The following is a 21,081-nucleotide window of genomic DNA, read 5'->3' as shown; positions in this document are numbered from 1 at the left end:
ATAGATAATTTACACACAAAAGGCAATTAAATTAATCAAATTAATTCTTTACTGTGAATAGTTAATCCAGCTCTAGTTAGGCATTAGAAAGGGATATTTTTGAGCCCTTAAAGAGCCAAATGGGACGTTTAAACCTATTTTTAAAGCACTAAGAGGTTGGAGGGTTGAGGAAAGAATAAAACAGAGCAGTAAAAAGAAATAGCAAATTGCAGAAAATATCTCAAGTAACAAGGTGCCCATCAAATATAAATGCAATAGGAAAAATAGCCAAAATAAATAATAGCCTGCTTAACAAAATAAGGATAAATTTCTTAGGAAATAGCATAACAGATAAATAGTTACTTTGCCTATTTTTACATAGGATGCACACTGTTTTTACACTAAATCAGGGATTGTTTCACCAGAGGCTACAAAAAGAAAACTAGAAACTATAAGATAACATAAGATAACTAATTACAAAAAGTTAGCTCCACTTAAAGGATCCAAAACTCTAGGTTCAGCTGACACACAGCTGTGAGTGTTAAATGACGTAAGTAACACTGATGAACTTTCAACAGACTTAAAACAAAATTACTAGATGCAGAAGAAATGTTAGCTGACTGAAATGTAGCAATAATAATTTAATTATTCAAAAAAGAATCAAGAGAGAAACTAGAAAATTAGCCACCAGTATATTTAGGGTTGCCCGTGGGGAAAACTTGGAAGCTATTTTGAAGAAATGTGGTAAGAAAACACCTGGAGAAGCTCAGTTTAGTTAAGGACAGCCAGCATGGATTCAGGTATGGAAGATCATATGTAATTAATCAGGTGAAGTTCTTTCACCATAGTACTTCCATAAGGCAAAGTCTGCAGATACTTAGATTTTTTTATAGCACTCTGTATCAGACATCACTAAGATAGAATCATAGATTAGGTTAATGCTGGTCAGAAAATTTCAATCGAACTATTTCTTTTACAATGAAAAATGGGTAAAAATTTTGAGAAAAAGATTGTAGAATTTTTTTCCAGCTCTAACAGAGGAGTCAAAGTAAGGTGCTAGATTAAAAACAAAACAAAAACACCCAACAACTGGTAAATGATTACTATATATACATAGAATACATATGGTAACCATACATGGAAGGAAGCTTTTCAAATTGCAAAGTATAAAGAACGTGAAGAGTCAATGATGTGGATGAAAGTACTGAAACAACATCTCAAACTAGGCAAATTATATTAATATTGTAGAATTATAGCAAATAAGGAAGCACAATGCAACTAGATGTAGAACTGGCTTTGTATTGCTTAAGTAATTATACCAGTATGTGGCAAATACTGTTTAATGCAAACAAATATACTATCAATTAGTCTTGGAGCAAAAAAACAAGCTAGGGAGTATGTGTTAAATGGAACAATCATCCAGTGCACTGATCAGGAAAAGGATGTGGAGACTAATATGGAAAAATTATCATCTCAGTACACAACAGTACTAAAAAAGGCAAACAACATGCTAGCTAACAGTAGCAAAGGGATAAAATAGCAAGCCAAAAACTGTCTAAAGCATTTCTTCATACCCATGTGGAATGTTACATGCAAAACAGATCACTATACTATAGAAAGGACATTATCTTTGAAAGGCTGCAATGTACAGCAGCCAAGAAGATCTCCAATATCAATTAAAAAATCAAGAATATGAAGTTATGGAATCTAGGTAAATTCCCAGTGAGAAAGAGGAAACTTCAAGGTGAGCTCTTAGAAGCTTTTACAATTGAGGAGGATTGATAGTTAGTAAACAGCAACACTGCTTCTGCCTGCACTCTCCATTTAGTTCTCATTTCCTTAATTTTAGATTATCCTTGAGCTTTTTTAACTCCCTCTTAGCTGTAGTATTTCTCAGGAGTAATAAACATATTAAATAAGTTACTGGAGAAGGCAGTTAAAGAAAAGGGTAAATGAGCACCAGACACACCATTTATTTCTGCAGATGAAGTACCGTGAAAACAAAGCAGTACTGTTGTATTACAATAGCTAGAAAATCAATGCATGTTAGCCAAGAAGGTGTTCTCTTGGTCCCACAATGTCTTATCTTATGTGATGACCATAGGGCCAGAATCCAGCCTACAGAGTTAGGAAGCTTGCTAGGTACTCCTTTCCACAGAGAGCTAGAGGTCTTCAGAATAGCTAATGTGCTACATAAAAATACCGGAAACCTTTGCTACGAGTTCAAAAGTAAAAAGCTTCTGCCTGCATTCTCAGAAGAACAGACAGATCAGCAGAAGCCCAACATTTAATCACTCCAAGAAAATGAAGTCTATGCTCATGACCAGGCAGTTCTGGGAAGAGAACCTGGAGCAGATGTTTTGCTTTGGATCAGCATATTCCAGGTTGATAAAAGAGGATGGTAATCTGAAATTTTTGAGGGCCACTTTACACTGCTGTCATTTATAAATATAGTTTACTCCCAATGTAAGGCCTCTGCATACTGCCAGAGTGGAGTAAAGAGGCTTTATTGTAAGTGGGAACCAGGCCCTTAAAATTTTAAGTGGTTCAGTCACTTATTTATTTAAGTCCCTTGTTTAAGGGAGATAAAATAAACACTTGAACCCACTTGGATAAATCTACCTGCCATTGTGTCTGTCACGGGGTGAGTTAGACCCATCAGGGGTAAGGCCTAAAGCTCTGGTCTGTGCCTGAGTCAAATGACCAAGAATCATGTGAGAGCAACCTAAAGCTGGTACCTCCTGTAAGTGGGATTGAATGCACCCATTCTTTGATTGGGACTGGCAGAGCACCTTGGCCAGATTGTGTGGGGATAGGTGCCCAGGAAGGTCTTTGTGAACTAGGATTAGTGGGAGACCCGTGAGAAACACAGGAATAATACTACCTAGCTCTTAGCATCAGTAGAGCAGCACGTTTCATCAGTGGCAAGTGGCATAGTCAGGAATAGAACCCAGGTCTCTTGAGTCTCTCTCTAGTGCTCTGTTCACTAGGCTACACTGCTCTGAAGATAACCCAACGGCAGGGTATGCTAGTGTGTCCACACAAAGGTCAAGGGAGTCCACTGACAAGGGGAACCAGTGGGTGAGACTGCAGGTGGGAGCTGAGACAACTGGTATCTGAAGCCCTGAAAATAAAGGATAGCTGTAAAACCCTGGGGAAAAAACTAAATGGATGGTGAAGCCCTGGCATGGGGAACCGGGAAGCACTAAAAGGACCCAGGGAACCCTGGTGTAAGGATGAAATCCATTTATGTTATATTCCAATAAACAGCCCCAACGAAGGGAACCTCAACTGCAACACATGGACAGCGTTGGCGCTTCCATTTAGGTGACCTAGGCGGTCACCTAGGGCACCAGGATTTGGGGGGGGACAGCATTTTGCCGCCGTTGGCGGCAATTCGGCAGCGGGGGGTCCTTCCGCGCTCCGGGTCTCCAGCGGCAATTCTGCGGCAGGTCCTTCACTCGCTCTGGGACCCGCCGCCGAAGTGCCCCGAAGACCAGGAGCGTGGAAGGACCCCCGCCTAGAGCGCCAAAAACCCTGGTGCCGCTCCTGCACATGGAGAATGTGTACTTTGTGGTGCCAACAGAGAGAAAATTGAGGTGTGAACACCCAGCCACAAGGTCAAGGATAGCCTGTGGTAGCACAGTGCCTTAGTCAGAATTTACATTGATTTTTTTTCCAGCTGAAGATCTGACCCAAAAATAAAGAGCTTGGCTACATGCTTCCAGGCTTGGAAAGACAGGATAGACTATGTGTGAGCTCCTAAAAATGGCTTTGAATCAGGCAATCATCAGAGGTGACTGTAGCCACAGCACAACTAGTTCAAATGTGATGTGAGCTGCTGCTCTTGGACAGTTTAATTCAGGTTTCCTACCTTCTAGAGTTTTTTCTAAATCCTTGGGTTAGTCAGTGATATTTTTGTTTCTTGAGTTGATCTGTGAGATGTTTTGGAGAACGGAATCTCAGTAAGAAGTTGGACCCAAGGGTTTATATCAAGGTGAGTTATAGGGTGAGAGGATTTAAAAGGAACACTTTATAACGAAGCTCTAAATTATGGATTAAGTGACTAAATTAGCATCTAAATTGGGAGCAGCTCATTTTAAGACAGATCCAGGAAATAGTTTTGAGTTTTTATTTCACCTATATAATGCATGTGAGCTATTCAGAACCATACACATTTATCTACTTGCCATGACATCTCTCTCTAGTAGGTTAATTGTTACCATTCATTGAAGTGTCATTTTATGAAAGGCGATTGGAGATTCTACAAAACAGAGATATATTTATTCTGAAGAATGTCACAACATTCCAGACCAGATGTTCTCAAATAGAGAGAATATCTCATGAACTACTTCCCCTCCCATTCCTGGTTATTGTGGGACATCTATCATCAGTTTGGAGATTGAATAACATCCCTATGGCACATACAACAATTGCTTACATGGAAAAGTAATGTTAAGAAAGTATATAATGCATTTTAGCTCCTTTTAATGTGATTTAGCATATGGAAATTAAGAGAAAGCCAGCTCTCCACAGACCACCAAAGACCATGGAAGATCTGTGAATCACAGTTTGGAAGCTGCTGTTCTAGACGTCAGCAAATCTTTGCCACTAAAAGAGCTATTGGTGAAATTAGTGACTTTAATTAATTTGGTTTAAGGTGAAAGACCCTCAAAAATCCAAGCCTTAAACATTTCCAACATAAAATTAGTCTGGTACCGTGTGGAATGCTTCTTTTTCAAGAGAATCAATTCTAATTCTGATTTGTCCAGCATTCTGCCATCAGATCAGCGCTTCTCTTTTGTACAGGGAAGGCTGATATTCTCTGCACTAGCATTTTCCTCATCATTGGTCTAGCATTGTTGAAGTTTCAACAGTGGAAGCAGTAGTGTAGAGCAGGTTCTGAGATTTTTACTACTGTGACATCTAATCCCCCAGGGTGGATTAAGAGTGATCTGAGACCAGACATTCTGAGGAAATTGTGTCTTCATTTATACTACTTCTCCCTTCCTGTCTGTAGAATACAGATTTTCTTTCAAAGAACAGTGATTCTTTAGTTGTCCAAACTATTTAGATGGGACTTTGTGGTTTGTTAAGACCTTGAAGAGGAAGTGACTTTAGACTCCAATACTTAAAAGGGAAGATTAGTCTAAACTTTGAAAATGACCTGCCATAAACCATAAGTGAGCCTGTCAAACATCTTCTAACCAAGTGAGCTGTAAACAAGGTATGATGCAATCCTTGATTTTATTAAGTAGAACTAGAATTACAATTTTCCAAGAGCTCAGATTGAAGTATGGTGAGGTGTTATCCAATCAGTGTTAAATTGTTTTTCTTTTCTGCTAAGTAGCAAACAAGTAGATTAAGCATTGTAGTGCTTCCTCCATCATTTAAAATCACATCTTCCAGAAGGTAGGTAGCCTAAATATTTGTTCTTTAATTTGTATTCAGACTCTAACACTTCAGTGTCATTTATAACACCCTGATTTTTGTATGCAGTACATGTAAAATTGCTGTTTTCTGAGATTTGTCATCCACTTTTGCTCTAACACCATTTGAACAGAGAACCTTGTTATTTTGCACAATTCATGGGTAGTTTTCTAAAGCCAGAAACTAGTGAGCTCCTGAACACCTAATGAAATAAAAAAAACCTCCAACAACGTGAAAGTGGAAGGTGGGGGAAAAAATAAATATGGTATTTCTGCATGTCTTCTTCAAAGTTCTTTTATTTCTGAGACACAGTTCTGGTGCTTTTGGCATGGGAATTCCCAGCTACACCAGAAAACATTGATGCTAGGCACTGTGGTCTGTAACCTCTAAATTTGCCAAAGGAAAAAAATATACTGCAACAGATTATTTCCTATACAGATTTTCCTCTCCTTCTGTTTGAGTAATCTTTGAAGCATCTGCTCCATCATTTGTCTTGGATGTGGGCCACTTTGCTGTACCTTTTGAAACTCTTTGCCATTACCACGGATGTTTTGGGACACTTTGGCAGACCAGCCACTCACACATTCTTTTTGGATTAGTTTTACAGCAGTAGTTTGGTTTTGCAATGGAGGACTCAGACACTGCAACACTGATCTGTTTGAGTGCCTCTTGCTTTGTGGGTATGTAACTGAAGATGATCTGTATAAATCCCGCAACTACTCTCACCAGAGCTAGGGAGGGAAAGAATTTAAACCCATATATGTGCACACCACACACTCTCTTTTTCTCTCTGCACTTGTACAGTTTAGGAGATAAACTACTACATCTATCATAGCTGGAATCTGGTAGGAAAGACTAAGGAGGCCCACCTGCAAAGCACTGGGGTAATGCCTGGTTGAGAAGCCCACCCTCCTCTACCTCTGAATTGCTGGGATTCCTACAAGGCTATGCTCCCTGTTCCTTCATGAAGGGCTCCATTTTTCATATCAACCTCCCAGCTGACAGGTGTCTTCCTATTCCTGCTGAAATAGCCAAATATATGGGATAAAGAGCCTTTTTCCCCCACCCCAAAGCTCTCTGGTCTAGGCAAAGATAGGGGTGGAGAGGAGACATGTCTCCTATTCTGTCCTGCTACTGAGCAAAACAGAGGATCTCAACAACTCTACCCTGGGCCAACCTAAAGACTAGGCACTATAGGGCTGCACCTAAGACTACAGCTGTTGGAGTCACCTGAAGAGAACAGAATCTCAGGGGTTGTTTGGGTTTTTTTTTTTTACAAACATTTTTCTAGCCTTCATGCATGCACAGCAAAGCTTGAAAATGTAATCTACCTGTGCCTGACCTACCTGAATTTGCAGACAGTCTGAAACAAATGTTCCTAGAGGTGTGAATTGCCCTAGTTTTAAGTCTGAAACTTGTTGTCAGGAAATGTGGACAAACCCAGAGAGACTCTACCTGCAGTTTTTCTGTGCACCCGATTGTCTTAATTTCACCCTGACTATACTAGTCTCCTACCAACTATCTTTCTGGTCATCCTCCTCTGTTTCTGTGAACAGCTGCAGTTGCCTCCGCTGAGCAAAACTGTCATGTTCTTACGCGTTTCAGTCCTACAGGGCTCCAAATACAGCAATGAAACTGATCACTCCTGCCAATTTCATCCTGGCCTTGGGGAAAGTTATGTAGAACCCCAGAACCCTTAAAGCTGTGAGTCTGGAGACAGGGAAGAACCGCAGCTCCTTCACCTTAAGAAGGTTGTCTTTGAAGGACACAAACAAAAATACCTGGACTGTGGCAAAACTTGATGGATGAAGCCTTCCCCACTAACTATTGCAGGAAGTGTTCTGACGGGACGTGAGACAGTGGCCACACATGCACAAGCCTAAACCCACTGCAAACACCTACATATACACTCAGTCGCGCGTCCACATGAGCGGGAAGCCACACGTGTGTGCACACGACGGAATGGTGCAGCCACACCCCTCTATATGTAGGTCACACAGAGTTGGGGCGCGCCCACCCGCGTGCATGCCCAAGTGCGCTGTGTGCCTGCGCTCCCGCGCGGGGTTTCCCTGCACCCTGCCGGCACGCGCCCATTCACCTGCGGGTCGCGCTCGCGCGCCCACGTCCCGCTCACCTGGGCGGCGGGGTGGCTCAGGGCCAGTTTTGACGCATGCGCCCGGGGCCAGCCTGTAGCTGCTCCAGCGCGGAGTAAGTGGGACGCGCTGCCTGATGTGGCGGCGGCTGAGCCGCGCTCGCCTGCCATCCCCGCGCGCCGGAGGAGCTGGAGCCCGGCGCCCGGGCAGGGTAAGAGGGGAGCGGTGTCCCGGCTCGGCCGGCGGGCGGGCCGGCTCCCAGCCGGGGGAGGTGCTGTTGTAACTTGCGGCTGGGGAGGGTCTGCCCCAGGGGCGAGCTGGGGCCAGAGTTGGCTGTGCCAGGCGACGGTCCGCGCGGAAAGCGCCGCTTCTGCACGGTGCCTCCCGCTCCCGCCCCCGCCAGGGTAGCGGCTCGCTCGCCCCCAAGTGCCCGTGGAGCAGGGGCGGACAGGGCTTGCCGGGGTTAGGGTGAGCGCTCCTGGGGGCGCACGGGCAGGTTCCCGGCAGCTCGGGGGAACAGAGCCGCTGTGCCTCGCTCGCTGCGCTGCGCCAGCCCGGCGCTCTGGCCGCGGGGACGGGGGCTTGGGTGTCCCAGCGAGCCAGCGCCGAGCGAACGGGCTGCCCGGGTCCTTTGCAGCGGCCACTGCTGCAGGTGCGCGCGGTCCCCACCGTAACTTAAAAGCGTCTCCTGTAAACTCAAGGTGTGTGGCCGTATTGTGTATCCGTACCGGCTCCTTTTCTCTTTTTAACGGTTTTATACTGGGCTTCCCATGTGCTGTATCAATTTTCCTTCCCCGTGTGTTGGGGGTTTTCATTTTATGCTGCAGCCACTAATTTATTGCTAGAAAGTATAACCCATTTTTCTAACTAGGTCAGTCTCTTTAGTCATGAATAAGGTTTGCATCGCAATGTTTCTTTTCTCTAAAAGGTATGCGGTTTTTTGCTTTGCTTTAAGATTAGTTCTATTTTTCCTGCTTCTTGAGTAGGAGTTCGTTATAGTTACACTAGCACAGCTTGGCTCTCTTTATAGATCAGGGAAGCTTTTGGAAAGGTGAATTTCCCTAACAAAAGAGGCATTAACCTACTTTAAGGAATCATCCTTGATGATCTAATTACATAGCATAGTTGTAAGTGCTTGGCATTGTAGGTTATTTGGGGACAAGGCTCCGAATACTGTAGGTATGAGTGACAGTCAATTTTCCATGCAAAATGCTAGATTTGGGGTCCTGGAGAGCCTTCTGTTCTTAGTTTTCAAAACTTGCCTTTGTCATGCTTAGCTATTTCTACACCACACCCCAGCTCAAAATCATGAGCATAAACGTTGACAAAGGTCTAGCATATACATTGAAAATGTATTACTAAGTGTGTACCTATGTGCTTTGGCAGCACATATATTATTAGCTTTAATAACATTTTTATACCTGAAAATTGTTCCTTTGAGGCATTCCAAACTATATGTATCTGTGCATGTGTATATGTGTGACAGTAGTTACTCTGTGCATCAGTGTCTGAGGAACTTGAAAAGTGTCTTTTTCTGTTGACTTCTCCCATTTTTGGGAAAAGAGACCTTGCTTACTATCATACCAGCTAAATGCTTCTTGAACCTGCAAGCTATTAGCACTTGAATATCAAGCTTCAATAGAATGGCTAGTCTGTGTTAAAGAATATTGTACTTTAAAAATGTGGGATCAGTCAAAATGTATAAAAGGACTTCAAAACTAAGTTACAGCTACTTACTGTAATACAAGTGGGAAGGTGGAAACTGCCTAATGTGATTAGTCTTATTCTGGTAATATACTAGTAGTATTTAGTGAGGAAGTTCTTTAAAAATAACTACTAGATAAATTTAGAAATGTATATACCTACCAATAAAGCTAATAGATGTTTTATTATTAATTTTTTTTGATGCTGCATCAATGGTTTATTTCTACAAATAGCAAAAGATGGATCAAAATAAGTGATCTAACATTAAAAAGAACATACATGCATCCGAAGAAGTGGGCTGTAGTCCACGAAAGCTTATGCTCTAATAAATTTGTTAGTCTCTAAGGTGCCACAAGCACTCCTGTTCTTTTTGCGGATACAGACTAACACGGCTGCTACTCTGATACATGTTTTAGTACCTGATTGAATAACCGTATGAAAAGGTCATCTAGCTCTTATTTAAAACTAATGGTTGACAAAGAAACTTTAGCCATAAGAGAGGTGTGTGGACCCCCCCCTCCCGTGGCAATTATAGTCAGAAGTAAGGGCAACACCCTGGTGAGAAATCCACATTGCTTGGAAGATAAAGGGTGCTGTCCCTAGATCCCTGCTTGGAGTTTCTGCCTTTTGAGGCAGTCTCTATCTAGTGAGTATGTGGTGATAGCTCTTCCATATCTCAACTCTTTGGCTGCTGAAAGGTAGAAAAAGTGTTTTCTTTCTTGCATACCGCAGGGCTGTTGGAGGAGGGGGGTGTCTGTTATACTAGTCCTCCTTCCTTCAGTCTCCTGATGGTCTGTTACACTCCCTTTCCCTTTCTAGAGAGCTGTGTCTTTGCTGTTTTTTCCCCTCACCAAGTCTGTTGGCTACTAAGGGAAGGGAAGGAGGTTATGTTGTGGTGGGGGGTGAGGAGGATTTCTGACTATCTGCCCCATGTCCAGTTGTCTTTGTGTTTTGCGTGATTCCTTCCCCACAAATAGCTCCAGTACATAATGCTCATTACTTTGCCAAACAGCTGTGGAGTGAGATTATATGATAGTTGTTAGTTTGATTTATGTCTGCAGGATTCTGGAGTTGTGATGTATATTCTCAACTTCCCTCTACTGTTGCTTGTTTTAACTTCTTACATATCATGGACCACATAACATAGATGTCCCTTTGTGGACTACCTCCAAATTATATTTCCTAATCCTTTCCCCACACCTTTTCTTTGTCAAATGATACCTGGTTAAATGGAAAAGTAATATTAGAAATAGGATAGTATTAAAGAGACAAGATGACGACAAACTGTAATGTGATGGTAGTAGCTGCTTGATTCTATCCTCTTGTTGCATCTGTGCTATGCTTACTCTCCCAGATGGAGGAACATGCACTAGTAGAGTATCAGGGGGTAGCCGTGTTAGTCTGTATCTACAAAAATAACAAGGAGTCTGGTGGCACCTTAAAGACTAACAGATATATTTGGGCATAAGCTTTCGTGAGTTAAAACCTCACTGAGGTTTTAACTCACGAAAGCTTATGCCCAAATATATCTGTTAGTCTTTAAGATGCACTAGTAGAGACTCTCCCCTTACTCACTGCAGGCCCCAATGTTTTGTTCTTTTCAAGGGGCTTTCTCCCTTTAATTTTGTTCTATTCCATTTGTTATCTCTCTCATGTTGGTGGTGTCTTCAAATTTGATCTCAGCTGAATTTCTACCAAAGATAAGGACTGCAGTCATGAAGCAGACACAGAGGAGCTTGTTTAAGTGAGTTTAATCTGTTCTGGGTTTTTTAATGCCTTTTGAAATCCTCAGTCCAAGACTGGGCTACAGTTAGCAGCAAGTGTAACTGCATGAAGTCTGACATCTGTCAGGCAATTGTAAGAGAAGCAGTGCCGTGGACTACCAGTGGTTTGAGGACTGGGTTACAGCCTGGTTGTCCTTAGAATTGGAGAACTTATGAAATAAAGACATATATAGTCCAGTTGGAATGGAGCACTGAATCCTGAAGAACTTGTCAGTCTGTGCCAGGATGTAATTGGGTATAGAAGTTCACTGGAAGGTTGTCCCTCCTGATATACTAAAGTCAAGTTGCAAAGATCAGGTCATCTTTACTTGTTCAGAAGAAAAAGATGGCTTCACAGTCTGAGTAGCTTGAGTGTTAAACGTCTGCTCTTTATTAATTACCTTTATAATACTTTTTTGATACAACAGTGGGTTTTTCTTTAAATATATAGATTTTTTTTTTTTGAACTAGCAGTGGAGAAAGCTACAAAATGGAAACAAATACTTTGCACTTCATCCAAGAGTATCAAAGCATTTAAACAATACTTTACCCGTAACAATACTATGAGTATTATACCTATTTTGTAAGCTGAGGCACATATATATTTTACTTGACACAAGTCACGCAGAAAGCTAGTGGCAGTAGATATTTTAATAGCAAAATATTACATTTATAATAACCTATGATTTATTATACCTATGATTCTTCAGTTGAACCCATGACTATTGAGTTAATGTTCTCAGCATGCTGTCGGAATGCACAGAGGGTTGAAAGAATTATAATAAATTTGTTCTTGTGTGCAGTCATAAAGCAAGTATTCCACCAGCTGTACACGTAAATAGGTTTTGATCACCGACTTTGCTTACTTAAACTTGTGAATGTAAATCAAATATTTGCCAAATGATACAGTTTTCTGTTCTTACTTCGTGTGCAAATATAAAATGTACAGAGATTGCCATGAACTGTGGAATATTTTGTTGCATTTTTTTGCTGTCCAAACAAGCCTGGTTAAACTAACTGTAATAGGTTTTCAATATGAATTTTTCTATTTTTTAAAACATCATGGTAAATATTTAGCAGTATCAAAACAAAGAAATTCCTTTCAAAATAAAGTCCTCGGTGTGTTTGGATTCTTGAGAGAGATCTATTTCCTGTTAATTAATTTGTTTTAAAAGTCTTAATATAAAAGATATTGTCATTACAGTATATGTAGCAAATTATTGGGTAAAGTATGCTTTCTAATGTAAATTATTAAGACACAATCGGGTCATATAGCTACACTGTATCTTTTCTGACTGCCGAAAGTGCTTAAGAAATAATGGTTAGTACATTTAAGAAATAATGGTTAACATTACAATGCAGGGATGTGTTGTAGTAAAGTATACCTGATGCTTATTTAGCAACAATGCTGACGTTATTTAAGCAATTTACGTGATCACCAAATATTCAGTCAATTTTGTAGGCTGCTTAATGTTAGGAAGTTTTAATAGTCTTGCTCTGTTCACAGAAAACACCTTCTTTCTGGGCCCTGCAATGTATCGTATTTCATTGCCTAACATACTATGCCAAGGATTGATGAAACATGCCCATTAATTTTGTAATTTTATTGCATATTGCCCTTTTAGATGAGCTTTCTCATCAGATTTTCTGCTATAATTCTTTTAAATCTCTAAAATGTAATAGCATACAGTCTTAACACAGATGTTACACATTCTGCACAGAACTGTGATATTTCTAGTGTATTAGCTGAAACTGACATCACCTTCTATAAACAACGTATTAATTGACATGTTAAAAATGCATTAGAGAACCTGAGCTGCTGAGGTTTGTAGAAACAGAAGCCTGGTGAGCTAATCTAAGTATATCAGTGCAGTTCAAATCTTCACTTACCATTATTGTTAATTTACCACATTATTGTTTAATTGCCAGGCAGGTTTTATAAATGGCAAGTTTTATTAATAATTTCCTAGGTACGCTACAACTGTCCAATATTCTTTTGATCCTTTGCTCATTGGACTAGTATTATGTTGACTGAAATAAACTGATATTTTAGCTAATGTTTTAAAGTGAAATAACTCTACTTTTATTTGTTGAAACAGCATAAATTTATGGTACATTTTCTTTGGTCTGATTACTGTATTAACACTTAAAATGTTGGCTTTTTTTGGACTTGCAGTCAAACAGATTGGAGGACAATCTTTGTGTACGTGCACATGTTTGTAAAACAAACAAACAAACAAAAAAAACTTTGCCCTTAGTATCTTTCAACTAAGTATCCCCTAGCATTTTACGGGCAGTAACTGAGCCTCATCATCCTCTCTGGAGAGTCAATTTTCCCTGCTGGAGTTTCACTACATCTGTCGTGGAACGCAGTACTTGTAGAACAATAACTAGACTGCAAGTTTTGGAGGCCCACAACCTCCCATACGCTTCCAGATTTTGGAAAACGAAGTGCAAAGAATGATCTCCGCTTTCTTTTTTATTACAGTAATGTCAAAAACGTTCAAATTTTAGTTAGGGTCCTACTTCTAAATTTAGGTATTTAGATAACGGTGAAATGTTGTTGATTATCTTTCAGTCAGTGGGAGCTGTAGGCGCTCAGAACCTTTGACAATCAAATCACTTACTTTGATACCATATTTAAATAACTACATTTTGACACAAGTTTCTAGCCCTTCTGCTGGTGAAGATAGCCTTGATAATGTAAACTGATGGTAATGGTTGAAAGTTTAATGATCTATTTTCTCAAATACCTTGAGTTGTTCATAGTCCACACCCTCCAAGGGGTGGCTTCAGGGACCCACAAAGCCTGTGGCAGTTTGGGCTCTTGAGTTTGGCTGGGGAGCAGAGACCAATTTCCAGTTGTAGAGAATATTGCTTCCTAGTCTTTTCCTGCTCGTACTAAGACAAGTTCTCAGCTGGCTGCATTGAGTCAGTGGGAGCTGCAGGTACTCAGCAACTCAGGAAATCCAGGTGGCTGTTTAAATGCTGAAATATGTATTTGGTGGTGACTTTTCTACCTTTTGGATTGTCTACATGGGAATATTTTTTTCAGATCAACTGTAGTTATTTCATGTTAAATTGCCTTGCATCCACACACTCTTTTTTTCCTGAATTATTTGGCATCTCATTCTGCATTAGTCAGCTTTGTTTTACCTGTAAAATAGGGTAAAGTAATACCTATCTACCTAATGGGAGGTTGGTGGGTTGAGAAGATTAAATAGCCAGTGTTGAGGACAGCTTCGATGACAGAGCAAGACTAGAAAATGGTTCAGAACAGACAGGGAAGAATACTGTATATAATTGCAATCGTAGGGGAAGCTCAGATAGAATGTAGTTACTTGAGTTGAAATTTGATTTAGACATTGGTATTAAGATTTCTTTTCTTTTGAAAAAATGCCATGGTATTTTTAATGATTATGTGTTCTGGGTCTTGGTTTTATCACCACCAAAGGTGGCACCTCCAGAATTGGTGTCTCTTAATGCCCTGCTGGCTGCTTATTGATTGGTTTATTGGTTGTAGCATTGGTTCAGAACTGAATCCTTAACACCACTCAACCCTACTAAGCTTGTGAGATCTAATGGGCTTTCAGAACAAGCTGTTATGGCTGCAGGCCATATTTCTTTATCTGTTTGTGCAGATTTCCAAAGGTTAAAGATATGTTAAGGGGACTTTACTTAGTAGTTCATGGTGTCAAGTTCTAATTGGATGCTTTTTAGTACATACGTTCTGAACACAATAGACTTCCAGGTCTCCTTGGAACCATTACAATTTATGATGTAATTCCAGAAATTAATTAGTTTAAGGCTCATTCATGTGATAGACAGTGTTAGTGCCTCTATTGAGCGTATACACGCAATCTGCATGCTAAAAAAAGAGAAACCATTGTCATTTTTTCTGAGTTTTTTTTATTGCACATGCAAAATAGCAGGCCTCATTACTCATCTAATGTAGCTTACTCAAAAAATCTTAGTTCATAATAGGAAATTAGGTTCTAGTGTTTTTCTACTTTTAAATTAGAGCAAATAAATTGTTTTTTCAATAGTATATATTGTCAGGTTTCAGAGGTACAAAACTTTGGGGGAGGGGAGAGTGAGAAATTGAGTGTGTCTGCTACAAGTAAAGAGATTTATTCAAGAGAAAATATGTTTTGTTGAGAAACTTTGTAAACACTTCCTCCTCTGTAGTCTTTACTCAGTCCTCTTGAAGAATACTTCCAAGGGCAGAGTAGGGACCTCCAAATAGGGTTTTGCAGCTAGCAGAAGTAGTTCCCAGTGATTTTGTACCCTCTTTTTCTTTCCAGCACCTACTAATATGACTATGAATCCTTGAATCAGGTTTGATTTATACAAAAAACGCATGTGTAAGTGCCATGATTCAGTAAATTTTCAAGTTAAGCTAAAATGATTGAATACTACTAACTTAAAACAAACCTTAATATGGAGTTCATAAACATTTTAAAAAATCCTGCACATAATAACTCCACACCACTTTTGTTTGTTTCTAAAAATACAGCCTATTATCTCAGGCCCCGATCCTGTAACTAGCTGCACCCGGGTGGACCTTGAGAGCTGTACGGAGTCCATATCTGGTTTAAGGTTTTAGTTTGTTCCTTTTATTAATAAGGAAAAAAACTTAAACTGAAACCCATATCACACACACACAAATTAAAGAACACTATTAAGGTTGCAAAGTCAAGCATTCAAAAGTTTAAGAAATTCCAGAGTTCAGGTTTCCTGTGTACAACCTTATTACAACCCCCTTGAGCATATGCATTATGATAGTCTTAAATTACATGTTCAAATACTATTTTTCCTTCAGGACCCCTGCCTCATTCCGTGCACAGGATAGATGGTGTCCCTTAAATAAGCAGCTATTCAATTTTCTGTCTTATTCTCATTTTCCATCATGTAGCTTTAATTACTGCATGCTATTTAAACCCTGCTCTGAAGACAGAAATTTTAATTTTCCTCATAGGCTCATCACTATAGTATCTGAGTTCTTCATAAACAATTAATTTTTTCCACAATACCCCTGTGAGGTGAGGGGTGGCAATACCCCCATTTTACAGATAGGGAACTGAGGCTTAGATACAGGTCAAAAGTTTCCACTGATTGAGTGCCCAATTTGGAACACTTATAACCTAATTTATTCAATGTACTTGATACGTTGTAAAGCTCAACTCCCATTGCCTACAGTTGTAGCTGTGAGTGCTCAGCATTTCTACAAATAAGACCTCAGAGTTTCAAGTTGGGTGCACAGAAAATGAGGAACACAGAATTATGGGCCACCTGTGGAAAGTTTTGGTTTAAGTGATTTCCCCAGGATCGCGCAGAAACTTTGTGGAAGAGGCAGGGATGGAATACAATACTCCTCAGGGCAGCATTCATCTGCTTTAACGGTGAGACCATCCTCTCTTCCTGGAATCTCCTGCTTTGTTTACTACAGGCTGATGCTTTTAAATCTAGAAGTCATGGTCCAATCCCCACATGTGTACATTTTCCAACTTGTGTAGAAAAGAAGTCAGGGATCCTACAGACAACAGCTTTCTTCACGACACAGCCCCGATTCATCTCTAGAGCAGGTCCATCTTGTGCACTGAATTATTCTGAGGGTCTGTGGAAAAGAATACGTGATCATATAATTAAAGACTATCATAATGCATATGCACATGATGGCTGAATTAAAGTTGCATAGGCAACCTTAATTCTGACATTTCCTAACTTCTGAGTACTTGAATTTACAACCTTAATAATCTTTTAATGTGTATTATTTTTGTATGTAATTTCCTTGCTTTTTGAAAAAACGAATCGGGGGAAAAAATATTTCCATCATGAGACATCATATTGACATCCACATGGTTCATCCGCAGAGTTGGAATCTTTAGATCCACTGCACAGTCCTTTGCCACTTGAGCTCACTGAGTAGTTGATAGATGAAGACAACCTATTACTGCTATGTGGACCAGCTAGGGGACCATTGCATTGTGCCAGTGGGTTTCCCAGATATTTGCTGACAGCAGAGGAATGGTGAGAATCGGGAATCTTGGGTTGCATTCTAGGCTGTGGAGGGGAATGTGTTCTCTACTGGGCACACACTTCTACCCATTTTGGCCATTGATCCTTTCTGCCTCGTCACCTCCAACCTGTCCCAGTCCTATCTCTTCTCTATCCCTGGATCATTGTCCCAGTCCTGTTCTCCTTGCCTACCCAGTCCAAGTCTCCACACCTTAGGTTTCTCAGCCCAGTCTCCTCGCCCATCCAGTCTGTTTCTCTGCTCCTGGCTCCTCATCTGATTTTAATTTCTCCCTAACACTGGCTCTCAGGCCTAGTCTCCCTTCCCAGGCTCTTTATTCAATCTCATTTCTCTCCCCCTCCCCGCACCTTTTTGACTCCTTATCCCAGTTTTTCTCCTCCCTGGCTCCTAGTCCCCATCTCTTTGCCAAGCCATCACCAGCTCCCCTTTGTACCCTAGCTCTTTGTCAGATCTGCCTTTCTGCCCTGCCATTTCCCCTCAACTAGTTCCTAGTCTGTGTCTCCTTGTACAGCTACTCCCAATCCCTCCCTCCTGTCCCCTCCCCTGCCAAGTTCCTTGTCTGATCCCAATGTTGTCCTCACTGGCTTCCAGTCCTAATTTCCCCTCCCAGTTTCAATATTCCTTCCCCTCCTTGCCCAGCCGGTCCAGGTCTCCCCAGACTCCTTGTCCCAATCAACTCCTTTCTGTCCCTCCATGGGGCTTTTGTCCCCTCTGCATTCAGATCAGGTGGTTTCCTCCTCTCCATGCTGCATTGAGATCATAGGAGAAAACCTGCTCTCTGTTCTTGTGCTTGGCCCCAAGCAACTGGGAGCAGGCATTTCAGGGAAAGTCCGGCTTCACCCCTGTATCCCTACTCTGGAGCATGTTCACTCACACCATGGGGATGGCGCAGGTACAACGTGGTCAGCATTAGGAGCTGAGAGAGCCTGGAGCATGTTCAGTAGGGATGGAATCTTCAGAGGTTCTAGCTCAGGGGTAGGCAACCTATGGCACGTGTGCCAAAGGCGGCACATGAGCTGATTTTCAGTGGTACTCACACTGCCTGGGTCCTGGCCACCGGTTCGGGGGGCTCTGCATTTTAATTTAATTTTAAATGAAGATTCTTAAACCTTATTTACTTTACATAAAACAATAGTTTAGTTATATATTATAGACTTATAGAAAGAGGCCTTCTAAAAATGTTAAAATGTATTACTGGCACGTGAAACCTTAAATTAGAGTGAATAAATGAAACCTCGGCACACCACTTCGGAAAGATTGCCGACCTCTGTTCTAGCTGTTAAAATCAGAAGTCTCTACTGAGCATGTGTGAACAGTGATTTTTCCCCCTCCCTCCCATCTTATAGTTTGGCCAACTTTGGGCAGGCTTTTATGGGGATGGCAAAGGGCACATCCCTGACACCAGGGTGACTCCCTTGCCAAATTTTACATTCCTGTTCCAAAGCTTGTAGGCACTAGAGCTGTTTGGAGAAATGGCTGCCAGAATTTAACACGTGGAAAACAATGTATTTCTCCCAAGGCTAGTTTTTGGGAAGAGTAAAGCTGTTTTAGCTGAGATTTTTTTCAAAAAAAATTCTGACTTAGGCAGACATCTGAGGAGAAAACTCCAGTCCAGATGGTTAAAATTAGGTAAAATTACAAGCAACTAGGTCTTACAATGGAAAGTGTAGGAAAACCTAGCAATGCTACCAGTCTTGCCTATAATAAGTATATTACTATTACAAAGTATGCTGTACAACTACATACACTAATTATACATGTTATAAATAAATTTGTTTATTGTAAAGTGTATATATGAATTAATATTAAAGGATGAAATGCATGCTTTTTATAGGCCAGTATGGTCAGGTTTTTGTGGCTGTGTTGATCTAGTTTTGAGTGGGAAGAAAAGCTAGAAGACCCAGTCAGGGCAGGCTGTGGACCTTTGTTTCATACTGGAGGCAGGTGCCCAAGCTATTCCTGAGGGAGGCAAACAGTCACCCCTAAAGGCGAGGCAGGCCTGGATTCCCCTAAGGTGGTGTCTCTCCTTTCTTCCTCTCCTGTTTGGAGGAGAGGGAAAACACGTCTGACTTCTGCTGACTCTCCCAAGAGCACATATGGTAGGCTCTCCCAGGGAGGAGTCCTGAAGAAATACCATGTGAAGAAACTCAAACATACACCACAGAAAGCTACACTGACTTTTTCAGTGAAATCCAGATATTGACAAAAACATGTCCAAGGTTGATTACACAGTCAATGATGTAGGCAATGCTGCATGGAGTAACTGCATTTGTTGGCTAAGGGCAAGTATCATTTTCACATAAGAAATACTTGACAATTGCTCACATAGTTCAAATAGGGGGAAGAAAGAGAGGAGTAAACAAGAAAGCCGTAGTAACTTGTCTTAAATCTTGTTTGCTTTAGCCAATGTTTTGAATCTGTAACATAATGATTGTTTGGTGTTGGCAGTTTAAAAGATGGTCTGAAATTTTCTGACAGTGAAATATATTCCCCCAAGATCTCCTTTGCAGCCTACCACCTTGTTTACCTTTGCTTGATCAAATCCCTGAGAAATCACTTGAGATGCTGCAGGGAACTAGTGAAGCAAGGCATTCTTGGCTGAGTGGATCTGACTGTACAACAAATTTCCAGATATTAGAGGAATCCAGTCTCTCCTTATCTTTAGGAAACCCTGCAAAACATTCCTAATGGATAACATTTTTCTACCATAACCAGAGTTGCACTTGTTAGTTGGGCAAAATATACCAAATTTTTTGTGAAAAATTAAAACAAAATTAATACTTTTCCATTTTATTTAAAAACTTACTGAATTTTTCATTCTTTCAACAAAACATTTTTTTGGTTTATTTAAAATTGTTTTCCTCCTGTATCACAGTGTGTGTGTATTTTTGTATGTTTTTATTTGAAAAACAGACAAACCTATATAATACACTTCCTCTGCCCTTCCCACGTGAGGAATTTCAAAGATAGCCACTGTCTCATTCTGTGGGAAACGTGATCATTTGGACTTTAGATACTACCAAATATTAATCATCATCATGCTTTGCGTGGAATGTCTTTTCTTGATCTTTCATAGTTTAGGACAAGGGGTATGTTCTGTATGTGAAATTTCATAAAAGTGCAATTGCTGTAGAATGAGGGGAGAAGCAAAATTATCTAAAACAATGGAAAAACTTTTGCATCAAATTTACTTTGGGCAGGGTGAGGGAGAGCTGGCTTATAGTTGAACAGCTATACGTTGGCCCTGCGTTGATGTCTCTTGCTGTGTGTTTTCTCTGAGATTAATTCATCCTTTTAGATTTTGATTTTTTTTCTCAACAACACTCTCTCTCTGCTCTTCTTGAATGTTTTTTTGGTCAGTTTAGTCTCTCCCCTTGCATGTGTTATAATTTTTCAGTGTTTACTCCCCGTTTTCTCAGTCGCAATCTTTCTCTCCACTTGCAGTGTTGCCAACACTTGCATATTTGGTGTTTTTTTTTTCTTAAAGCCCTTGCTCCTGGATTCATGTTACTTCATGAGCAGCTAAGCTTTATTTTGTTTACTTCCCTCCTCTTCCAACCCCCTTAAGGTTGTAGAGAAAAGCTTGAGAACAAAACACAAGTGCACCTTAAAGACTCGGAAAACAGAAGGCTAATAAAAAGAACCCCAAATTGAGATTTAAAAAACTCATTATTTTGAGGGTCTAACTGATAAGTTTTTGGATTCTTGAAGCTGCACCCATTGTTCACTGCAGCATTGCAATATAGTTATGGCTGTATACATTTTTGTACTATCTGTCCCAACTTGTAAGATGAGCACCCTGAAATCTCCTTCTCTCCAATTACTCTCTCTTTAGGTCCTCAGAACTTAAACTAAAAGGTTTAAAGCAGTGGCTTTCAAATTTTTTTACTGGTGACCCCTTTCACATAGTAAGCCTTTGAGTACGACCCTTCTTATAAATTAAAAACACTTTTTTATATATTTAACACCATTATAAATGCTGGAGGCAAAGCGGGGTTTGGGATGGAGGTTGACAGCTTGCGACCCCCCATGTAATAACCTCGCGATCCCTTGAGGGGTCCCAACCCCCAGTTTG

At 40.6% G+C, this 21,081-nt stretch overlaps 1 protein-coding gene across 4 annotated transcripts in view; it reads left to right on the top strand.

The window, feature by feature from the left end:
• Positions 1–7,579: 7,579 nt before the first annotated feature.
• ZNF385B (zinc finger protein 385B) overlaps positions 7,580–21,081 on the top strand; it is a 296,303-nt gene continuing 282,801 nt past the window's right edge. For 2 of the 4 annotated variants that reach the window (XM_065560836.1, XM_005300485.5), the window contains exon 1: positions 7,583–7,713. The gene's annotated coding sequence lies outside the window, so the exon portion shown is untranslated. Of the gene's footprint in view, positions 7,714–21,081 lie in introns of all 4 variants that reach the window. The other 2 variants (XM_005300489.5, XM_065560838.1) reach the window with 2 other exon arrangements.

This window comes from Chrysemys picta, chromosome 11 (assembly GCF_011386835.1).
Source record: "Chrysemys picta bellii isolate R12L10 chromosome 11, ASM1138683v2, whole genome shotgun sequence".
NCBI classification, from domain to species: domain Eukaryota; kingdom Metazoa; phylum Chordata; order Testudines; family Emydidae; genus Chrysemys; species Chrysemys picta.
This window is presented reverse-complemented; position numbering and strand designations above follow the sequence as displayed.